At 41.3% G+C, this 22,044-nt stretch overlaps 1 protein-coding gene across 1 annotated transcript in view; it reads right to left on the minus strand.

The window, feature by feature from the left end:
* Window positions 1-22,044, minus strand: part of C6H4orf17 (chromosome 6 C4orf17 homolog) — an 89,117-nt gene that overhangs the window by 27,297 nt on the left and 39,776 nt on the right. The window contains exon 2 of the mRNA XM_070372106.1: window positions 13,231-13,441. The gene's annotated coding sequence lies outside the window, so the exon portion shown is untranslated. The remainder of the gene's footprint in view (window positions 1-13,230; window positions 13,442-22,044) is intronic.

Raw genomic sequence — 22,044 nt, forward strand, 5'->3', positions numbered from 1 at the left:
ATGTAGCTAATTCCTGAAGGGCAAACACTTAATTTACAACAATACAAGGATAGAATTTAATACAATCTTGTTTTCCTGACTGGCTCCAAGAATTAAAGGAACCCATTCAGGATTTACATATTATTTATGGGGGGTTTAAAGGATTTTCCAAAATAATTTTTGCATTTTGAGATTTTCTTTCTATACTTTCTACCAGTTAGGAATTGGCTTTATGCAGCTAGTAGCAGAGATTATTTCTCCCTCATGTGAAAGAGTTCCGTGGTTGATAACAGCACTTTCATAGTGTCATTATGGACCTAGGCTTGTTCCACATTTAGGTCCATCTTGCTTAAGGTGCAGCTTCTCTTCTGGAGTTTAACTCTTATTCCAGATAGTGCCTGAAGTTCTAATCATCCAAATGGCTACTCTGTTGCCAGGAATCACATCAATAATCCAGGAAGAAAACAAGAAGAAAGGCAGGGGCGGGTAAGGACAGACAGGGGCACAAGCTAGCCATGTGCCCCTCCTGTAAGAGCCTTTCTGTGAATCCCAGGCAGTAATCTGGATGCGCTGATCACTTGTAGCTGGAGCAGGAGGAAGGGGGGAAGGAAGGCGGAGGTGGGGGGACACAGAAAATGTAGTTTCCTCACAGGGTACATTCCCACCCCTTTCTAAAACAGAGGCTTAGAAAACATAATCTAGGTTTATAAGCAGTAATCTCTACCACAGAGCCCGGCATACCTAAATCATGTGTGAGAGGTGTCTATATTCTTGTGGTTTACACCTTTCCTTAGAGAGAGACAAGCATCATCCATTAGAAGGAGATATACTTCTGGCATGTAACCATAATTCTGTTGTATCCCCTTTATGAGGACCTGTCTTCTCTCATTACCAGAAAAAAATGATACAACTCATTGGGTTGGGCACAGTTTGCAGTAATTCTGTCAGAACCGTGGACTGAGATGGCTGTGGGGCACTGTTCAGGGCAGCCTGTGTGTCCTTGTTACCTTGGTAACAGACTATCAGTCCAAGACGCTGTTATTTTCAGCAAAGGTAGAAAACAGATGGAGAGATTTCTTGGGATATATGCATGAATCTATGAATGGTGATTAGTAATCTCTAAAACACAGGTAATCAGCAGCAGGAAGCTCCACAGGTTGTTCACGGTCCACGGATACTTTTGAGTATTGCTGTGGACTGAACTGTGTCCCCCAGATGCCTGTGCTGAAGCACTCACCCCCAGCATGACTGTGTGTGGAGACAGGACCTAGAAGGAGGTAAAGTTACATGAGGTCATAAGGGTGGGTCCTAAACAGCTAGGACTGGCATCCTTAGAAGAGAAGAAAGAAACACCAGCGCTCTCTCTCTTTTTCTCTCTGCACATACAGAAGAAAGGTCATGTGAGGACACGGCAAGGAGGCATCCATCTACTCATCAGGAAGCGTGGTTTAACCAGGAACCAACCCAGCCAGCAACCTAATCTTAGACTTCCAGCCACTACAACTCTGAAAAAAATAAACTTCTGTTGTTTAAGCCACATAATGTCAATGGCATTATGTCATGGCAGCCCTAGCAGATTCACACAGGTGTGAATATGTAGGTAACTCGTAGGTCCATTTTCTCCATGTGCAAGCTCCAAGTGGCTGCATCTTGGAGCTATGAATGGATCAGGCCTATTCATTTTTATCCTCATTTTGCATTTACTATAAAAATGTCATTAGTGTCTGATTAACTTATAAGAAGGTAATGCAAATAATTTGTGAAAGGCAAAATGCTAATTTAAAACAATACAAAAATAAAATTTCATCTGGTATCTTACCCATCCAGTACTCTCTTCTGTCCATTTTGAAAGCACTGATTCAATACTAAATTTGCATCAAGTATCTGCAATCCCAGAAAATAGTACTTATGCAAGTGTCTATAAACTGGCCCCCAAATTCTCTCTCCCTGGTATCCACACCCTGTGGAATCTCCTTCCCTTGACTGTGGGAGCACCTGTGAATAGAATAAAGGTCACCCCTGTGATTATATTCTATAAGCAAGATGAAGAGATTTAGAAGATATAATTAAGATCTAAAATCAGAATTACTTAGAGTTTATCAAAGTCTGTTCACCAAAAGGTGATTATTTGGGATGGTTCTGACCTAATCAGGTGAGCCCTTTAAAAGAGATTTAGGTTGAAGTAGCTCAGCTGGTACGGAGAAGGCAATGGCACCCCACTGCAGTACTTTTGCCTGGAAAACCCCATGGATGGAGGAGCCTGGTGGGCTGCAGTCCATGGGGTCGCTGAGGGTCAGACACCACTGAGCGACTTCACTTTCACTTTTCACTTTCATGCATTGGAGAAGGAAATGGCAACCCACTCCAGTGTTCTTGCCTGGAGAATCCCAGGGATGGAGGAGCCCAGTGGGCTGCCATCTCTGGGGTCGCACAGAGTCGGACATGACTGAAGCGACTTAGCAGCAGCAGCAGCTCAGCTGGTAAAGAATCCGCCTGCAATGCAGGAGACCCTGGTTCAATTCCTAGGTCAGGAAGATTCCCTGGAGGAGGGCATGACAACCCACTCCAGTATTCTTGCCTGGGTAATTTCATGGACAGAGGAGCCTGGCAGGCTTCAGTCCATGGGGTCACAAAAAATTGGACATGACTGAGTGACTAAGCAGGCATACACAAGAACAGACAGCTCACCTGCTGGCCTTAAAGAAGCAAGCAGTCATGAGGTCTACAGCTGCCAGGAAGTAAGTCAGCCAACAACCACAAGAGCTTGAAGAGGACCCCAAGCCACAGATGAAAGCCCAGCCCCAGCTGGCCCCTGGCTTGCAGCCTTATGAGACCCTGATCTGGAGATTCGGCTCAAGTTAAGCCATGCCCACAGTCCCCACCCAGTGTGAGGTAACAGCAAAGGTGTTAAACCAATGTCTGTCAGACCCGGAATCCAGGGCTTTTACCCATGACTAGTGGATGCTGAGTTGCTGCCAGGCCAGGGGTCTGGACTCTGCTCTGGCTATAAGAATCACAAGTACAAGTTCTTTTGATAAGAATGTATTTGCTAAAACACAAAATACCCCAAATAACCAAAGCAATCTTGAGAAAGAAGAATGAAGCTGGAGGAATCAACCTTCTTGACTTCAGACTATACTACAAAGCTACAGTCATCAAGACAGTATGATACTGGCACAAAAACAGCAATACAGACCAATGGAACAAGATAGAAAGCCCAGAAATAAACCCATTCATCTATGGGTACCTTATTTTTGACAAAGGAGGTAAGAATATACAGGGCAAAGATAGAATAGGACAAAGATAGCCTCTTCAATAAGTGATGCTGGGAAAACTGGACAGCCATATGTAAAAGAATGAGATTAGAACACTTGCTAACACCATAAACAAAGATAAACTCAAAATGGATTAAACACCTACATGTAAGACCATAAACCTATAAAACTGCTAGAGGAAAACATAGGCAGAACACTCAATGACATAAATCAAAACAAGATCTTCTATGACCCACCTTCTAGAGTAATGGAAAAACAAAAATAAACAAGTGGGACCTAATAGAACTTAAAAGCTTTTGCACAGCAAAGGAAACTATAAACAAGGTGAAAAGACAACCCTCCAAATTGGAGAAAATAATAGCAAGTGAAACAACTGACACAGGATTAATTTTAAAAAAACATACAAGCAGTTTAATGACTCAATACCAGAAAAACAGTCAGTGTAATCAAAAGTGAGAAAAAGACCTCAACAGGCATTTCTCCAAAGAAAATATACAGATGGCTAACAAATATGAAAAGATGCTCAATATTGCTCACTATTAGAGAAATGCAAATCGAAACTACAATGAGATATAATCCCATACCAGTCAGAATGGCTATCATCAGAAAGTCTACAAACAGTAAATGCTGAAGAGGGTGTGGAGAAAAGAAAACCCTCTTGCACGGTTGGTGGGAATGTAAATTGATACAGCTACAATGGAAGACAGTATGGAGATTCCTTTAAAAACTAGGATTAAACCACCATATGACCTAACAATCCCACTCCTAGGTATATACCCTGAGGAAACCAAAATTGAAAAAGACACATGTACCCGTGTTCATTGCAGCACTATTTATAATAGCTAGAACATGGAAGCAAACTAGATGTCCATCGACAGATGAATGGAAAAAGAAGCGGTGGTACCTATATACAATGGGATATTACTCAGCCATAGAAAGGAACACATCTGAGTCAGTTTTAATGAGGTGGCTGAACCTGGAGCCTATTATACAGAGTGAAGTAAGTCAGAAAGGGAAAGAAAAATATTGTATGCTAACACATATATATGGAATCTATACAGATGGTACTGATGAACTTTTCAGGGCAGCAATGGAGATGCAGATGTAGAGAACAGATTTATGGACGTGACTGGCAAGGGAGGAAGGGGAGGGTGAGGTGTATGGAGAGAATAACATGGAAACGTACATTACCATATGTAAAATAGATAGCCAATGGGAATTTGCTGTATGGCTCAGGGAGGTCAAATAGGGGCTCTGTAACAACCCAGACATCATTTTTTGGGTGTTAGTTCTAAAAGGTCTTGTAGGTCTTCATAGAACCGTTCAACTTCAGCTTCTTCAGCGTTACTGGTTGGGGCATAGACTTGGATTACTGTGATATTGAATAGTTTGCCTTGTAAACGAACAGAGATCATTCTGTGGTTTTTGAGACTGCATCCAAGTACTGCATTTCGAACTCTTCTGTTGACCATGATGGCTACTCCATTTCTTCTGAGGAATTCCTGCCCGCAGTAGTAGATATAATGGTCAGCTGAGTTAAGTTCACCCATTCCAGTCCATTTGAGTTCGCTGATTCCTAGAATGTCGACATTCACTCTTGCCATCTCTTCTTTGACCACTTCCAATTTGCCTTGATTCATGGACCTGACATTCCAGGTTCCCATGCAATATTGCTCTTTACAGCATTGGACCTTGCTTCTATCACCAGTCACATCCACAGCTGGGTATTGTTTTTGCTTTGGCTCCATCCCTTCATTCTTTCTGGAGTTATTTCTCCACTGATCTCCAGTAGCATATTGGGCACCTACTGACCTGGGGAGTTTCTCTTTCAGTATCCTATCATTTTGCCTTTTCATACTGTTCGTGGGGTTCTCAAGGCAAGAATACTGAAGTGGTTTGCCATTCCCTTCTCCAGTGGACCACATTCTGTCAGATCTCTCCACCATGACCCGCCCATCTTGGGTGGCCCCATGGGCATGGCTTAGTTTCATTGAGTTAGACAAGGCTGTGGTCCTAGTGTGATTAGATTGACTAGTTTTCTGTGAGTATGGTTTCAGTGTGTCTGCCCTCTGATGCCCTCTTGCAACACCTACCGTCTTACTTGGGTTTCTCTTACCTTGGACATGGGGTATCTCTTCACGGCTGCTCCAGCAAACACAGCCGCTGCTCCTAACCTTGGATGAGGGGTATCTCCTCACCACCACCCTTTCTAACATTGAATGTGGAATAGCTCCTTTAGGCCCCTGGAATGCAAAAGTAGGAAGTCAAGAAACACCTGAAGTAACAGGCAAATTTGGCCTCGGAATACGGAATGAAGCAGGGCAAAGACTAATAGAGTTTTGCCAAGAAAATGCACTGGTCATAGCAAACACCCTCTTCCAACAACACAAGAGAAGACTCTATACATGGATATCACCAGATGATCAACACCAAAATCAGACTGATTATATTCTTTGCAGCCAAAGATGGAGAAGCTCTATACAATCAACAGAAACAAGACCAGGAGCTGACTGTAGCTCAGATCATGAACTCTTTATTGCCAAATTCAGACTTAAATTGAAGAAAGTAGGGAAAACCACTAGACCATTCAGGTATGACCTAAATCAAATCCCTTATGATTATACAGTGGAAGTGAAAAATAGATTTAAGGGACTAGATCTGATAGATAGAGTGCCTGATGAACTATGGACTGAGGTTCATGACATTGTACAGGAGACAGGAATCAAGATCATCCCCCTGGAAAAGAAAAGCAAAAAAGCAAAATGGCTGTCTGGGGAGGGCTTACAAATAGCTGTGAAAAGAAGAGAAGTGAAAAGCAAAGGAGAAAAGGAAAGATATAAGCATCTGAATGCAGAGTTCCAAAGAATAGCAAGAAGAGATAAGAAAGCCTTCCTCAGTGATCAATGCAAAGAAATAGAGGAAAACAACAGAATGGGGAAGACTAGAGATCTCTTCAAGAAAATTAGAGACACTAAGGGAACATTTCATGCAAAGATGGGCTTGATAAAGGACAGAAATAGTATGGACCTAACAGAAGCAAAAGATATTAAGAAGAGGTGGCAAGAATACACAGAAGAACTGTACAAAAAAGATCTTCATGACCCAAATAATCACGATGGTGTGATCACTGACCTAGAGCCAGACATCCTGGAATGTGAAGTTAAGTGGGCCTTAGAGAGCATCACTATGAACAAAGCTAGTGGAGGTGATGGAATTCCAGTTGAGCTATTTCAAGTCCTGAAAGATGATGCTGTGAAAGTGCTGCACTCAATATGCCAGCAAATTTGGAAAACTCATCAGTGGCCACAGGACTGGAAAAGGTCAGTTTTCATTCCAATCCCAAAGAAAGGCAATGCCAAAGAATGCTCAAACTACCGCACAATTGCACTCATCTCACACGCTAGTAAAGTAATGCTCAAAATTCTCCAAGCCAGGCTTCGGCAATATGTGAACTGTGAACTACCAGTTGTTCAAGCTGGTTTTAGAAAAGGCCGAGGAACCAGAGATCAAATTGCCAAGATCCGCTGGATCATGGAAAAAGCAAGAGAGTTCCAGAAAAACATCTATTTCTGCTTTATTGACTATGCCAAAACCTTTGACTGTGTGGATCACAATAAACTGTGGAAAATTCTGAAAGAGATGGGAAGACCAGACCACCTGACCTGCCTCTTGAGAAATCTGTATGCAGGTCAGGAAGCAACAGTTAGAACTGGACATGGAACAACAGACTGGTTCCAAATAGGAAAAGGAGTATGTCAAGGCTGTATATTGTCACCCTGCTTATTTAACTTATATGCAGAGTACATCATGAGAAATGCTGGGCTGGAAGAAGCACAAGCTGGAATCAAGATTGCTGGGAGAAATATCAATAACTTCAGATATGCAGATGACACCACCCTTATGCAGAAAGTGAAGAGGAACTAAAAAGCCTCTTGATGAAGTTGAAAGAGGAGAGTGAAAAAGTTGGCTTAAAACTCAACATTCAGAAAATGAAGATCATGGCATGTGGTCCCATCACTTCATGGGAAATAGATAGGGAAACAGCGGAAACAGTGTCAGACTTTATTTTTCTGGGCTCCAAAATCACTGCAGATGGTGACTGCAGCCATGAAATTAAAAGACGCTTACTCCTTGGAAGAAAAGTTATGACCAACCTAGATAGCATATTTAAAAGCAGAGACATTACTTTGCCAACAAAGGTCTGTCTAGTCAAGGCTATGGTTTTTCCAGTGGTTATGTATGGATGTGAGAGTTGGACTGTGAAGAAAGCTGAGTGCCAAAGAATTGATGCTTTTGAACTGTGGTGTTGGAGAAGACTCTTGAGAGTCCCTTGGACTGCAAGGAGATCCAACCAGTCCATTCTGAAGGAGATCAGCCCTGGGATTTCTTTGGAAGGACTGATGCTAAAGCTGAAACTCCAGTACCTTGGCCACCTCATGTGAAGAGTTGACTCATTGGAAAAGACTCTGATGCAGGGAGGGATTGGGGGCAGGAGGAGAAGGGGACAACAAAGGATGAGGTGGCCGGATGGCATCACTGACTCGATGGACGTGAGTCTGAGTGAACTCTGGGAGTTGGTGATGGACAGGGAGGCCTGGCGTGCTGTGATTCATGGGGTCTCAAAGAGTCGGACACGACTGAGCGACTGAACTGAACTGAACAACTAAGAGGGGTGGGATGGGGAGGGAGATGGGAGGGGAGGTTCAAGAGGGAGAGGGCATATGTATATCTGTGGCTGATTCATGTTGATGTTTGGAAGAAAACAACAAAATTCTGTAAAGCAATTATCCTTCAATTAACAGATTAAAAAAATTTTTTTTATAAGGGATGTATTTGCTAGCATTTGACTTTGCCACTGATTAACTCACTACCTTCTAGCCTATACTGGGACTCAGCTTTGTCTTAACCATGTGCACTCTACCCATTGTTTTCCTGCCAGTGTTTTCCTTATTGAAAAGACGTAAGAAGAGTCAAGTCATTCTGCTTTCTTTATCTGTTCTTTCCCTCTATTCTTGTTTAAGACATAGCATTAAAACATTAAAAGCCTTATTATTTGCTCTTAGCACTTTTTTTCAGAAAACAAGTCTGACATTATTATTTTCCCCTTTAGCTTTAAGGCACTATTCTTATAGGTCCTGAGACTTTCTTTTATGAACCTTGATTGTAGGGCTCCCCTTTCACTGGTTGTTCAAGCAGCAGTGTTTACAGCAGGACCAGTTTAATAGACCAAATGGGAAGTGACCCAAATACCCAACAAAAATCAAGTGAATACATAAATTGGGGTATAGTCACACAATGGAATACCGCATGGCAGTGAGAATGAATGATCTGATTACACGCAACAATACTGACGAACCTCATAAACATAATGTTGAATGAGAGAAGACAGAATCAAAGAGTAGAAATTGCACAATCCTCTGATTCCACGAAATACAGAAACAGGCAAAACTAACCTCTGGAGTCCTGGTGTGCGTAATGTCCTCCTTGTGACAGGGGAGTGCGAGGACAGAGCACAGGAAGGCTCTGGGTGCCAGGAGATTCTGTTCCTGGAACTGGGTGCTGGTTACATGTGTGGGTTCAGTTTGTGAGAATTCATTGAGCTCCACACCAATGATGTGGACACCTTGCTGATAGAATATTTGGTTCCATTCAGTCGCTCGGTCGTGTCGGACTCTTTGCGACCCCATGAACCGCAGTATGCCGGGCCTCCCTGTCCGTCACCAACTCACATGTCTTAAAAGTTTTTTAACATATAATTTCCTGGGTTCCACCCCTTAGACTTACTGAGTTAAAATTCCTGGGAAGAGAAGTTAGATATTGAATTTTAGGCAGGATCCCCAATCCCAGGCAATTTTAATGCTTTGTGACACCTGAGAGCCACTTCTCTAGAAACCTTTAAAACAAAGGCAGAAATGTAATTAAAATTATTTTTCTAACTTAAGTAAGTGTTTATAAAATTAAAACCATCTTATTAATAACCTTGCTAGTAACTAGTCTTCCTGGTAACATAAAAATGTAACCCAACAAAAAGTCCCATATGGTGGCACGTGTTTTGATTTTGTTTGTTTCAGGTTTCAGGAGCAAAGAGAGTGGCTTTAAATTCGTGTCTGATTTTATGGCCAAAAAATGATTAATATGGATCATTAATAACTCATGTGTTGCACAGAGAACAAATTCAGGAAGGAATTGACTTGCATCATTCAGGAAAGAGCTGTGTGTTAATATAAGGCTCTCCACCAACAAAGAAAGGGGGGCTTCAATTTGAACTAAAATTGAAGTAACAATACATATCAGCGTTACTTTCTTAGATGACCTCTATTCTACATTATCACAATAGATTGTTTTATTCCCATCTTATGTAAGAATAAAACATTTTTATTTCCTATAGATTTATGTATTCCTGATACAGAATGTTCAAATGAGGGGGTCCAGACTAATAAATCTTCAGGTGAATATATATGTCTTCACCACACGCACCATAAAATTGTATAAGCAATGACTGCACTCTTCTAATCCCTCTCTTCTTTGGTGGCCTTCAGATGTTCCCTTCGTATTTCTCTTAACCAGAGAGAAAAAAAGTCATTAGAATGCAGATAAATTCTCATATCTAGGCAAATCTTCTGAACCATAGCTCCAAAGATTTTTAATTTGCATTTAAACTTAAGAGCACCCATTTTGAAAATTTCCATAGCTGATCTGACATGTAAGAACACCTTCAAAGCTCTATTTGAGAGATGAGTGCTGGGGAAGGGGGAGGGTCAAAGAAGAGGAGTCAGTACCCATTTCAGTTCTTAAACGCAGGAACTATTAGTTTTCCAATTACTGTGATAGTCTTGGGGCTTCCCTAGTGGCTCAGACAGTAAAGAATTTGCCTGCAAAGCTGGAAACCCTGGTTTGATTTCTAGGTCAGGAAGATCCCCTGGAGAAGGAAGTGACAACCCACTCCAGTATTCTTGCCTGGGAAATCCCATGGACAGAGGAGCCTGGCAGGTTACAGTCCATGGGTCACAAAGAATCTTAGCAGCCTAAGAAAAGTATTAACGTAAGACATAGAAAATCTGTATTTATTTCTACCTTGAGATTCTTCATGGGAAATAGATGGGGAAACAGTGGAAACAGTGTCAGACTTTATTTTTTTGGGCTCCAAAATCACTGCAGATGGTGACTGCAGCCATGAAATTAAAAGACGCTTACTCCTTGGAAGAAAAGTTATGACCAACCTAGATAGCATATTGAAAAGCAGAGACATTACTTTGCCAACAAAGGTCCCTCTAGTCAAGGCTATGGTTTTTCCAGTAGCCATGTATGGATGTGAGAGTTGGACTGTGAAGAAAGCTGAGTGCTGAAGAACTGATGCTTTTGAACTGTGGTGTTGGAGAACTCTTGAGAGTCCCTTGGACTGCAAGGAGATCCAACCAGTCCATTCTAAAGGAGATCAGTACTGGGTGTTCTTTGGAAGGAATGATGCTAAAGCTGAAACTCCAGTACTTTGGCCACCTCATGCGAAGAGTTGACTCATTGGAAAAGAGTCTGATGCTGGGAGGGATTGGGGGCAGGAGGAGAAGGGGACGACAGAGGATGAGATGGCTAGATGGCATCGCTGACTCGATGGATGTGAGTTTGAATGAAATCCGGGAGTTGGTGATGGACAGGGAGGCCTGGAGTGCTGCAATTCATGGAGTCGCAAAGAGTCGGACACGACTGAGCGACTTCACTTTCACTTTTCACTTTCCTGCATTGGAGAAGGAAATGGCAACCCACTCCAGTGTTCTTGCCTGGAGAATCCCAGGGATGGGGGAGCCTGGTGGCTGCCATCTATGGGGTCACACAGAGTCGGACACAACTGAAGTGACTTAGCAGTAGCAGCAGCAAGACTAACTTTTGGCTGATAGTAGCTCAACAAACCAGTATTCATATCAATTGTTTTATGGCTGGGGGATGACACACTTCCTGCCATCCTATCTCAAAAATGCATTTTGTGGGTGAGGGGCCTGGTGAAACTCCCTCAGCCTTGAGGTGTTGCTCTTATCTGATCAATAACGTTCTAACAGACATAAAACAGCTTGCTAAAGACTAGCAAGAAGGGCACTCCCCATCCCCCTTCTGATGTCTATGTCAGAATCTTTCTCTGTCCCTTTTCACTTTAATGAAACTCTGCTACACAAAAGCTCTTGAGTGATCAAGTCTGGTCCCTGGTCCTGAAGCTAAATCTTCTTCCTTGGAGATCATGAATCCAACACTCTTCACTGTAAGCTATCATGGTGATGGTTGCATGATGTGAACTATTTAATGCCACTAAATTGTATACTTCAAAATGGTTAAGGTAGTAAATTTTGTTATATGTATTTTATTGCAATTTAAAAATGTTTTACAATAATGACTAGAAAATGCTTTCATTGTGGTATACATAGAAAGTGCCCCAAAATAATAAATAAAGTTCCTGAATGGAGGCCCATAATGGTCCCATTATGTCACGAGTTCCTTTCTGGGGAAAAGGAAGCATGTGGTGACATGAAATCATCACAATTTTTACAAAAGGAAAAATCTGAAATGTTTGAATCATTGTGGCTTTGTTTTCCAATTATAATTTTTTTTCCTATTCCTCCATTTAGCCAAGTCTGAACTATTCACAGTAGGAGTCAAGACAACTCAACCTCTCACCCCTATATTGTTAGCTGTATCCTGACCTCACAAACTTTCTACTTAATCTGAGCCCATGTATAGCCACATTCCTCAATGCCATATTTACCACATCCTAAAATTCTCTCCAATCACTGGCAGCTTCAGATTGAAATATTTCTCCAAACTTGATCACCCCTAGATTTTTTTCTCTGCATGACATCTCTAGCTAGTGTTTGCCTCTGAAAAATAATATATTTAAATTGAGTTCACTAAATAAAATTATTTGTTGAATTATATCATGCTATTAATATCTGTAATTGTAATGACATTACACATTTCTTTGCAGTATTCAGAAAATGACAATAAAAGTGAAAATTTGTGAAGAGAGGAAAGATGGAAAAAAGAAATGTGTCTCACAGATTAAGCATATTCATTTTGGCTGTCTATAATTTATTTTCTACATGGCTTCTGATCTCTGTCTTAAGAGTAGAGTTCTTTATAGTCATTAAGGAAGAATTCTAAAATCTGGAGATATAAAATTATTAATATGCAGCTGAAGTTTTCAGCTATATCACACTGCAAGATATGCAATTATAAACTAATTATTCATTAATTCAACAAACATTTATTGAGTGTGTACTGTGCCTCCTCTGCACCAAGTTACTTCTTTCTTATAAGGCAGCACACAGGGACAGCACGTTCTTGGTTTAAAAGCAAATGGCTTTCTATAAAAGATTTCTTAGGTGCTAATTTATGCAGCAAAACCAGATGATTTTAAACCCAGATGATTTTGAGCCTGGGCCAAAACAGGCTTATGTTTCAGCTTCAATACTCCTTGTGTGATTCCGGGTCAGTTTACTTCACTGCTGAGGCTTCAGTCTCCTTATCTGTTCACTGTACACAATAAAACTCAGCCTCAGAAATCTTTAGAATGGAATGTGATCATGCACAACGTCTGGAACATGGTGAACATGCTAGAATTGTTTGTTTGTTTGTTTTTTTTTTTTGTAAACAGGGAAGTGTACTTTGCTCATGGTCGCGGCTGGGAGAGGAGAGCTGAGCGCCAGCCCTGCAATCCAGTTCCCTTGCCTGCTCTTAGGCCCATCCATTTCAAACAGCCAAAAGATACTGCGGTGACATGGTGGACCTGAAGGGTATTATGCCAAGTGAAATACATCAGGCAGAGAAAGAAACATACTGCAGGTTACCACTTATATGTGGAATTTAGAAGATAAAGCAAGCAAATAAATTTTTAAATAAGTAATAAAGTAATAAAATAAAAAATCAGCCTAAGGATCTCACAGTGATTCTGTTCTGGATTCCAGACTTCCCATCTCACCCCTAATATAATTACCTGGAAAACATTCTTCTAAGTGTGTCCAACTGAAATGCAGCTGACATGCACAAGTTCCCCAGGATCACACAGAGAGCCGGCGGCAAAACTGGTACCACATTGAGAAGAACTGAGCGAAGAGAGGCGTCATCAGCCTGAGGATGCTGACAGCGTTGCGAAACTCAGACTTAAATGCATGAGCGATTTCTTTCTCACACTTCTAGTCCCTCATCTGAGTAAGAGAGAGAAAAAAAAAGAGAAATGTTTTCTGAGTTCCTTGGGGAAATTCAGGATGGACGAGCTTACGTCAGATCACCAACCAACAAAACAGCAAAGGGAAGGTGATACCTTGACTTTTTCCAGCTTCTAAATCTAATTACTATCAATTCCTATCAAAGTGATCTCTCTGAAGGTGAGATTCATCTCTGTTAGAACTCAAAACCAAGTGCTTCCAAACTGCTCTCCTGGCTCTGAGAAGAAACATTTCATTCATCAGAAGTGCTGTGCATTTGATATTTAAGGGTTCATTAAAAAGGTTGAAAGAGCATTGTCTGTCATTGGTATATCCACATTAGATACCTCCCAAATATTAAGAAGTTAGGGTGATAGTTTATTTCTGATTTTTTTTTTAATTAAGGAAAAATTACTGTAGTGTGTAAATAGAGAAAAGAGGGGAAATGATTATGGCTGTTCTTTTTTTTTTTTTTTTTTTAATAACAGCTAGTTATAGAATATCCAAATTTGTCAAAGGGATATATTGGGTGGGTTTTATTTATTTATTGGAAGGTAATAGGGGATTCAACATTGTTTTCAAAATGATGTTGCTAATCCACTCTCCCAATTTTCTCCTAAAAAGAGAAGTGAAATGAAGTGAAAGTTGCATGCGACCCCATATAGTCCATGGAATTCTCCAGGCCAGAATACTAGAGCGGGTAATCTTTCCCTTCTCCAGGGGATCTTCCCAACCCGGGGATCAAACCCAGGCCTCCCACATCGCAGGCAGATTCTTTACCAGCAGAGCCACCTGGGAAACCCAATTCTCTTCTAAAGAGATTTTTATTCCCCCCACAAGGTTAAAGTGCCACATTCACCACTAGGTGGCGGCAACATGCTATCCACAGACTTGCCCATGCTCCGGTCAGCTAGGGCAGGAAGAGCTGGAATGGAAGCCTTCAGAAACAGGAACTGCTGTGGCCATTCTGTTTCCTAAACTAATAAACCGTTTAGAAGGGTAAAACTCAGTGAAGACTTATGTATAGCCCTTTTGATAAGATACTCCTGATAAATTGGAACATCTGCAATAGATTGCTTCCACTAGCAAAATTGACCTTCTACATCTTGCCCTAACTGACCATGTCAGAAGTCAGTACGCTGAAAAAAACACATTCAAAAAAAGAAGTCAGTAGGCTGAGATTCCCCTCTCCCCCACCAGAAAATACTGAGTTTATTAATATCTGGCACCAGGACTCTATATCTGAGTTGAAGAAACAACTCCCACTTATAATCTATGGCTGGTAATCCTAAGGTAAATGCTAGCATCCTAGCCCTAAAATTGTCTAATTATTTGCTTTCTTTGAAGACTGATACGATTGGTCCCTGTGTGGCTATGGAGCAGAGGAGGGCCACAGGGTACAGCAGGGGGTGACCTCTACCCAGGGTAATACCTTGCTCCTTGGGGTAAGGCTGATAGCCCAGGCTGAATATCAGAAGTACTTCAGTAGCTCTGTGAAAATTCTAAAGCTCTGGAATACATCCTACAGTTTGTTTTAAAAAACCTTTCCTGGTAGGTTGATGCACAGTCTGGGTTGGAAAAAAAAAAATAGCAGTGGAACCAAGCTTCCTGCAAGACTTTTTCTGTAACCAGAGGGTGCTGACTGTTCTTCCAGCACCCAGCCACCTGGTTTCCTGTTCACACTGGGTTCACACAAGTCCTGGTTTTTAAGTACCTCCACCTTGGCCTGAAATGTTACAGTATTGAAGGCAGACTTGACAGCTCCGCTGCTCATTCATGATCAGCTGGATATTCTTTTCTTGTTTTGGGCATAATAATAGTAATATAACACTTGACATTAATTGAACAGTTACATGTATTCTAACCATCCCATGAGATAGGAACTACTATTATCCCTATTTCACAGATGAAAGAACTGAGGCTTAGACAGAGGTCTGGGATACACTACAGAGCTCAGAAATACAGAATCATGACCAGAACCCTGTTGCTTAAAACTAAAGCTTCTGTCCAGCCAAACCTCCTTCATAACACGTTTCTGTTAGCTATGACGGAAAGCCTCATGGAAGAACCTGATTGATGACTATAACTATACACACATATTAAACAAAATCTAATGAAATTTGGAAGTAATAATAGGCAGAAAGTGAAGAGGAACTAAAAAGCCTCTTGATGAAAATGAAAGAGGAGAGTGAAAAAGTTGGCTTAAAGCTCAGAAAACTTAAAGCTTCAGAAAACTAAGATCATGGCATCTGGTCCCATCACTTCATGGGAAATAGATGGGGAAACAGTGGAAACAGTGTCAGACTTTATTTTTTAGGGCTCCAAAATCACTGCAAATGGTGACTGCAGCCATGAAATTAAAAGACGCTTACTCCTTGGAAGGAAAGTTATGACCAACATAGATAGCATATTCAAAAGCAGAGACATTACTTTGCCAGCAAAGGTCCGTCCAGTCAAGGCTATGGTTTTTCCAGTGGTCATGTATGGCTGTGAGAGTTGGACTGTGAAGAAGGCTGAGCACCAAAGAATTGATGCTTTTGAACTGTGGTGTTGGAGCAGACTCTTGAGAGTCCCTTGGACTGCAAGGAGATCCAACCAGTCCATTCTGAAGGAGATCAGCCCTGGGATTTCTTTGGAAGGACTGATGCTAAAGCTGAAACTCCAGTACTTTGGCCACCTCATGAGAAGAGTTGACTCATTGGAAAAGACTCTGATGCAGGGAGGGATTGGGGGCAGGAGGAGAAGGGGACGACAGAGGATGAGATGGCTGGATGGCATCACTGACTCGATGGACGTGAGTTTGAGTGAACTCTGGGAGTTGGTGATGGACAGGGAGTTCTGGTGTGCTGTGATTCATGGGGTCGCAAAAAGTTGGACACGACTGAGCGACTGAACTGAACTGAACTGAATAGTGGAAGTGTAATAACCCTTGTATTATTTCTAGCTTTAGCAGGAAATGAGCTTCCCAGGTGGCACTAATGGTAAAGAACCCGGCTACCAATGCAGGAGACATAAGAGACATGGGTTTGATCCCTGGATCAGAAGATCCCCTGGAGGATCTTGGATCATGGCAACCCACTCCAGTATTCTTGCCTAGAGAATCCTGTGGAGAGCCACAGTCCATGGGGTCACAAAGAATCAGAGACTGCTAAATCAAGTTAGCATGCACATATGCACACTAGCAGGAAACAGACGCTGTCTCCAAGCTGAATTACTGAGAAGGCTTCAATAGATTATAAAGTTGCTGACAGCAATTTTTTTTTTAAAGCAGCAAACAAGAAGTGGTCTAGTACCCTGAAGATAGTAGGGGGAAGAGATGGGGAGTGTTTATGGAACTGAGAAAGAGAGAGGGGTGGCTACACAGAGGGGCTTCCTGACTGTAGCTCTGGCCTCTGGTAGCAGGACCCACAGGGAGGTACCTGGGAGATAAACCCTCAACCTGACTCTGCCTTTATTCTGCTTTTGATCCCCACTTGGCCAAATCCCAACCAGAGGGCAAGAGAGTCCTTCAACTAAACAAGCTAGTGAGCCTTCCCTGAGGACAGAGCAGGGGGAGGCGGAACCTTGGAGAGTAAACAGTTTATACCTGGAAGCTTTGTATGAACTTAAACTATGTAGGTACTCGGTTGACAAATAGGAAGTATTACACTCCAAAATAATGATTAGCAATCAAAAATAAATAGAACTACCCTAGTAACTACCTATTACAAGGTGCATATTAATTACATTATCTTTAAAACATTCCTTTAAGACATGCGTCATTTCCTGGAGCTTGGAAAAATGTGGTAACTTGGTCAAAGTTTATGGCTAGTACCCAGCCAAGGTCAGTCACTAATTCCCAAACCTATGATTTGCTTTTCCCTCTAAAACACTGAAAATTAACCAAACTGAAAATGGAGAAGGCAATGGCAAACCACTTCAGTATTCTTGCCTTTAGAACCACATGAATAGTATGAAAATGCAAAAAGATAAGACACAAAAGATGAACTCCCCAGGTCGGTAGGTGCCCAACATGCTACTGGAGAAGACTGCAGAAATAACACCAGAAAGAATGAAGAGACGAAGCCAAAGCAAATACAATGCCAAGTTGTTGATGTGACTGCTGATGGAAGTAAAGTCTGATGCTGTAAAGAACAATATTGCACAGGAACCTGGAACGTTAGGTCCATGAATCAAGGTAAATAGGAAGTGGTCAAACAGGAGATGGCAAGAGTGAACATTGACATTTTATTTTTTTTTTTTCAATTTTAATTAAAAAAAAATTATACATGTGTTCCCCATCCTGAACCCTCCTCCCTCCTCCCTCCCCATACCATCCCTCTGGGTCGTCCCAGTGCACCAGCCCCAAGCATCCAGCATCGTACATTGAACCTGGACTGGCATCTCATTTCATACATGACATTTCACATGTTTCAATGCCATTCTCCCAAATCTTCCCACCCTCTCCCTCTCCCACAGAGTCCATAAGACTGTTCTATACATCAGTGTCTCTTTTGCTGTCTCGTACACCGGGTTATTGTTACCATCTTTCTAAATTCCATATATATGCGTTAGTATACTGTATTTATGTTTTTCCTTCTGGCTTACTTCACTCTGTATAATAGGCTCCAGTTTCATCCACCTCATTAGAACTGATTCAAATGTATTCTTTTTAATGGCTGAGTAATACTCCATTGTGTATATGTACCACTGCTTTCTTATCCATTCATCTGCTGATGGACATCTAGGTTGCTTCCATGTCTTGGCTATTATAAATAGTGCTGCGATGAACATTGGGGTACACGTGTCTCTTTCCCTTCTGGTTTCCTCAGTGTGTATGCCTAGCAGTGGGGTTGCTGGATCATAAGGCAGTTCTATTTCCAGTTTTTTAAGGAATCTCCACACTGTTCTCCATAGTGGCTGTACACGCAATCCCTATCAAGCTACCAACAGTATTCTTCACAGAGCTAGAACAAATAATTTCACAATTTGTATGGAAATACAAAAAACCTCGAATAGCCAAAGCGATCTTGAGAAAGAAGAATGGAACTGGAGGAATCAACCTACCTGACTTCAGGCTCTACTACAAAGCCACAGTTATCAAGACAGTATGGTACTGGCACAAAGACAGAAATATTGATCAATGGAATAAAATAGAAAGCCCAGAGATAAACACATATAGACACCTTATCTTTGACAAAGGAGGCAAGAATATACAATGGATTAAAGACAATCTCTTTAACAAGTGGTGCTGGAAATCTGGTCAACCACTTGTAAAGAATGAAACTGGACCACTTTCTAACACCATACACAAAAATAAACTCAAAATGGATTAAAGATCTAAATGTAAGACCAGAAACTATAAAACTCCTAGAGGAGAACATAGGCAAAACACTCTCCGACATACATCACAGCAGGATCCTCTATGACCCACCTCCCAGAATATTGGAAATAAAAGCAAAAAAATAAACAAATGGGACCTAATTAACCTTAAAAGCTTCTGCACATCAAAGGAAACTATTAGCAAGGTGAAAAAGACAGCCTTCAGAATGGGAGAAAATAATAGCAAATGAAGCAACTGACAAACAACTAATCTCAAAAATATACAAGCAACTCCTACAGCTCAACTCCAGAAAAATAAATGGCCCAATCAAAAAATGGGCCAAAGAACTAAATAGACATTTCTCCAAAGGAGACATACAGATGGCTAACAAACACATGAAAAGATGCTCAACATCACTCATTATCAGAGAAATGCAAATCAAAACCACTATGAGGTACCATTTCACACCAGTCAGAATGGCTGCGATCCAAAAGTCTACAAATAATAAATGCTGGAGAGGGTGTGGAGAAAAGGGAACCCTCCTACACTGTTGGTGGGAACATTGACATTTTAGAAATCAGGGAACTAAAATGGTCTGGAATGGGTGAAGTTAACTCAGATGACCATTATACCTACTACAGTGAGCAAGAATCTCTTAGAAGAAATGGAGTAGCCATCATAGTCAACAAGAGTCCAAAATGCAGTACTTAGGTGCATCTCAAAAACAACAGAATGATCTCTGTTCATTTCCAAGGCAAACCATTCAATATCACAGTAATCCAAGTCTATGCCCCAATCAGTAATACTGAAGGAGCTGAAGTTGAATGGTTCTATGAAGACCTACAAGACCTTCTAGAACTAACACCCAAAAAAGATGTCCTTTTCACTATAGGGAATTGGAATGCAAAAGTAGGAAGTCAAGAGATACCTGGAGTAACAGCAAATTTGGCCTTGGAATACAAAATGAAGCAGGGCAAAGGCTAACAGAGTTATGCCAAGAGAATGCACTGGTCATAGCAAACACCCTCTTCCAACAACACAAGAGAAGACTCTACACATGGACATCACCAGATAGTCAATACCAAAATCAAATTGATTATATTCTTTGCAGTCAAAGATGGACAAGCTCTATACAGTCAGCAAAAACAAGACCAGGAGGTGACTGTGGCTCAGACCATGAACACCTTATTGTAAAATTCAGGCTTAAATTAAAGAAAGAAGGGAAAACCACTAGGCCATTCAAGTATGACCTAAATCAAATTCCTTATGATTATACAGTGGAAGTAACAAATAGATTCAAGGGATTAGATCTGACAGACAGAGTGACTGAAGAACTATGGATGGAGGTTCATAACATTGTACAGCAGGTAGAGATCAAAACCATCCCCAAGAAAAAGAAATGCAAAAAGGCAAAATGATTGTCTGAGGAGGCCTTACAAATAGCTGAGAAAAGAAGAGAAGCAAAAGGTAAAGGAGAAAAGGAAAGATATATCCATTTGAATGCAGAGTTCCAAAGACTAGCAAGGAGAGATAAGAAAGCCTTCCTCAGTGATCAGTGCAAAGAAACAGGGAAACAACAGAATGAGAAAGACTAGAGATCTTGTCAAAATTAATGATACCAAGGAAACATTTCATGAAAGATGGGCACAATAAAGGACAGAAATGGTATGGACCTAACAGAAGCAGAAGATATTAGGAAGAGGTGGCAAGAATACACAGAAGAACTATACAAAAAAGATTTTCATGACCCAGAAAACCATAATGGTGTGATCACTCACCTAGAGCCAGACATCCTGGAATGTGAAGTAAAGTGGGCCTTAGGAAGCATCACTACAAATAAAACTAGTGGAGGTGATGGAATTTCAGTTGAGCTATTTCAAATCCTAAAAGATGATGCTGTGAAAGTGCTGCAATCAATATGTCAGAAAATTTGGAAAACTCAGGAGTGGCCACAGGGTTGGAAAAGGTCAGTTTTCACTGCAATGCCAAAGGACGTTCAAACTATCGCACAATTGCACTCATCTCACATGCTAGCAAAGTAATGCTCAAAATTCTCCAAACAAGGCTTCAACAGTTCGTGAACCATGAACTTCCAGATGTTCAAGCTGGATTCAGAAAAGGCAGAGGAACCAGAGATCAAATTGCCAACATCCATTGAATCATTGATAAAGCAAGAGAGTTCCAGAAAAACATCTATTTCTGCTTTATTGACTATGCCAAAGCCTTTGACTGTGTGGATCACAATAAACTGTGGAAAATTCTTCAAGAGATGGGAATACCAGAACACCTGATCTGCCTCTTGAGAAATTTGTATGCAGGTCAGGAAGCAACAGTTAGAACTGGATACGGAACAACAGACTGGTTCCAAATAGGAAAAGGAGTATGTCAAGGCTGTATATTGTCACCCTGCTTATTTAACTTATATGCAGAGTACATCATGAGAAACGCTGGACTGGAAGAAACACAAGCTGGAATCAAGATTGCCAGGAGAAATATCAATAACCTCAGATATGCAGATGACACCACCCTTATGGCAGAAAGCAAAGAACTATAGGGGCTGTTGATGAAAGAGGAGAGTGAAAAAGTTGGCTTAAAACTCAACATTCAGAAAACTAAGATCATGGCATCTGGTCCCATAACTTCATGGGAAATAGATGGGGAAACTGTGGAAACAGTGACAGACTATTTTGGGGGGCTCCAAAATCACTGAGGATGGTAACTGCAGCCCTGAAATTAAAAGATGCTTACTCCTTGGAAGAAAAGCTATGACCAACCTAGACAGCATATTAAAAAGCAAAGACATTGCTTTGCCAACAAAGACCTGTCTAGTCAAGGCTATGGTTTTTCCAGTAGTCATGTATGGATGTGAGAGTTGGACTATAAAGAAAGCTGAGCGCTGAAGAATTGATGCTTTTGAACTGTGGTGTTGGAGAACTCTTGAGAGTCCCTTGGACTGCAAGGAGATCCAACCAGTCAATCCTATAGGAAATCAGTACTCAATATTCATTGGAAAGACTGATGCTGAAGCGGAAGCTCCAATACTTTGGCCTCCTGATGTGAAGAACTGACTCACTGGAAAAGACCTTAATGATGAGAAAGAGAGAAGGCAAGAGGAGAAGGAGACAACAGAAGATGAGATGGCTGGATGGCATCACCTATTCAATGGACATGAGTTTTAGCAAATTCATAGAGATGGTAAAGGACAGGGAAGCCTGTTGTGCTGCAGTCCATGGGGTCACAAAGTCAGACATATCTGAGTGACTGAAAAACAAAAAGGATATGGGGACGGAAATATAGTTAA

This window comes from Bos mutus, chromosome 6 (genome assembly GCF_027580195.1).
Source record: "Bos mutus isolate GX-2022 chromosome 6, NWIPB_WYAK_1.1, whole genome shotgun sequence".
In the NCBI taxonomy this organism is placed as follows: domain Eukaryota; kingdom Metazoa; phylum Chordata; class Mammalia; order Artiodactyla; family Bovidae; genus Bos; species Bos mutus.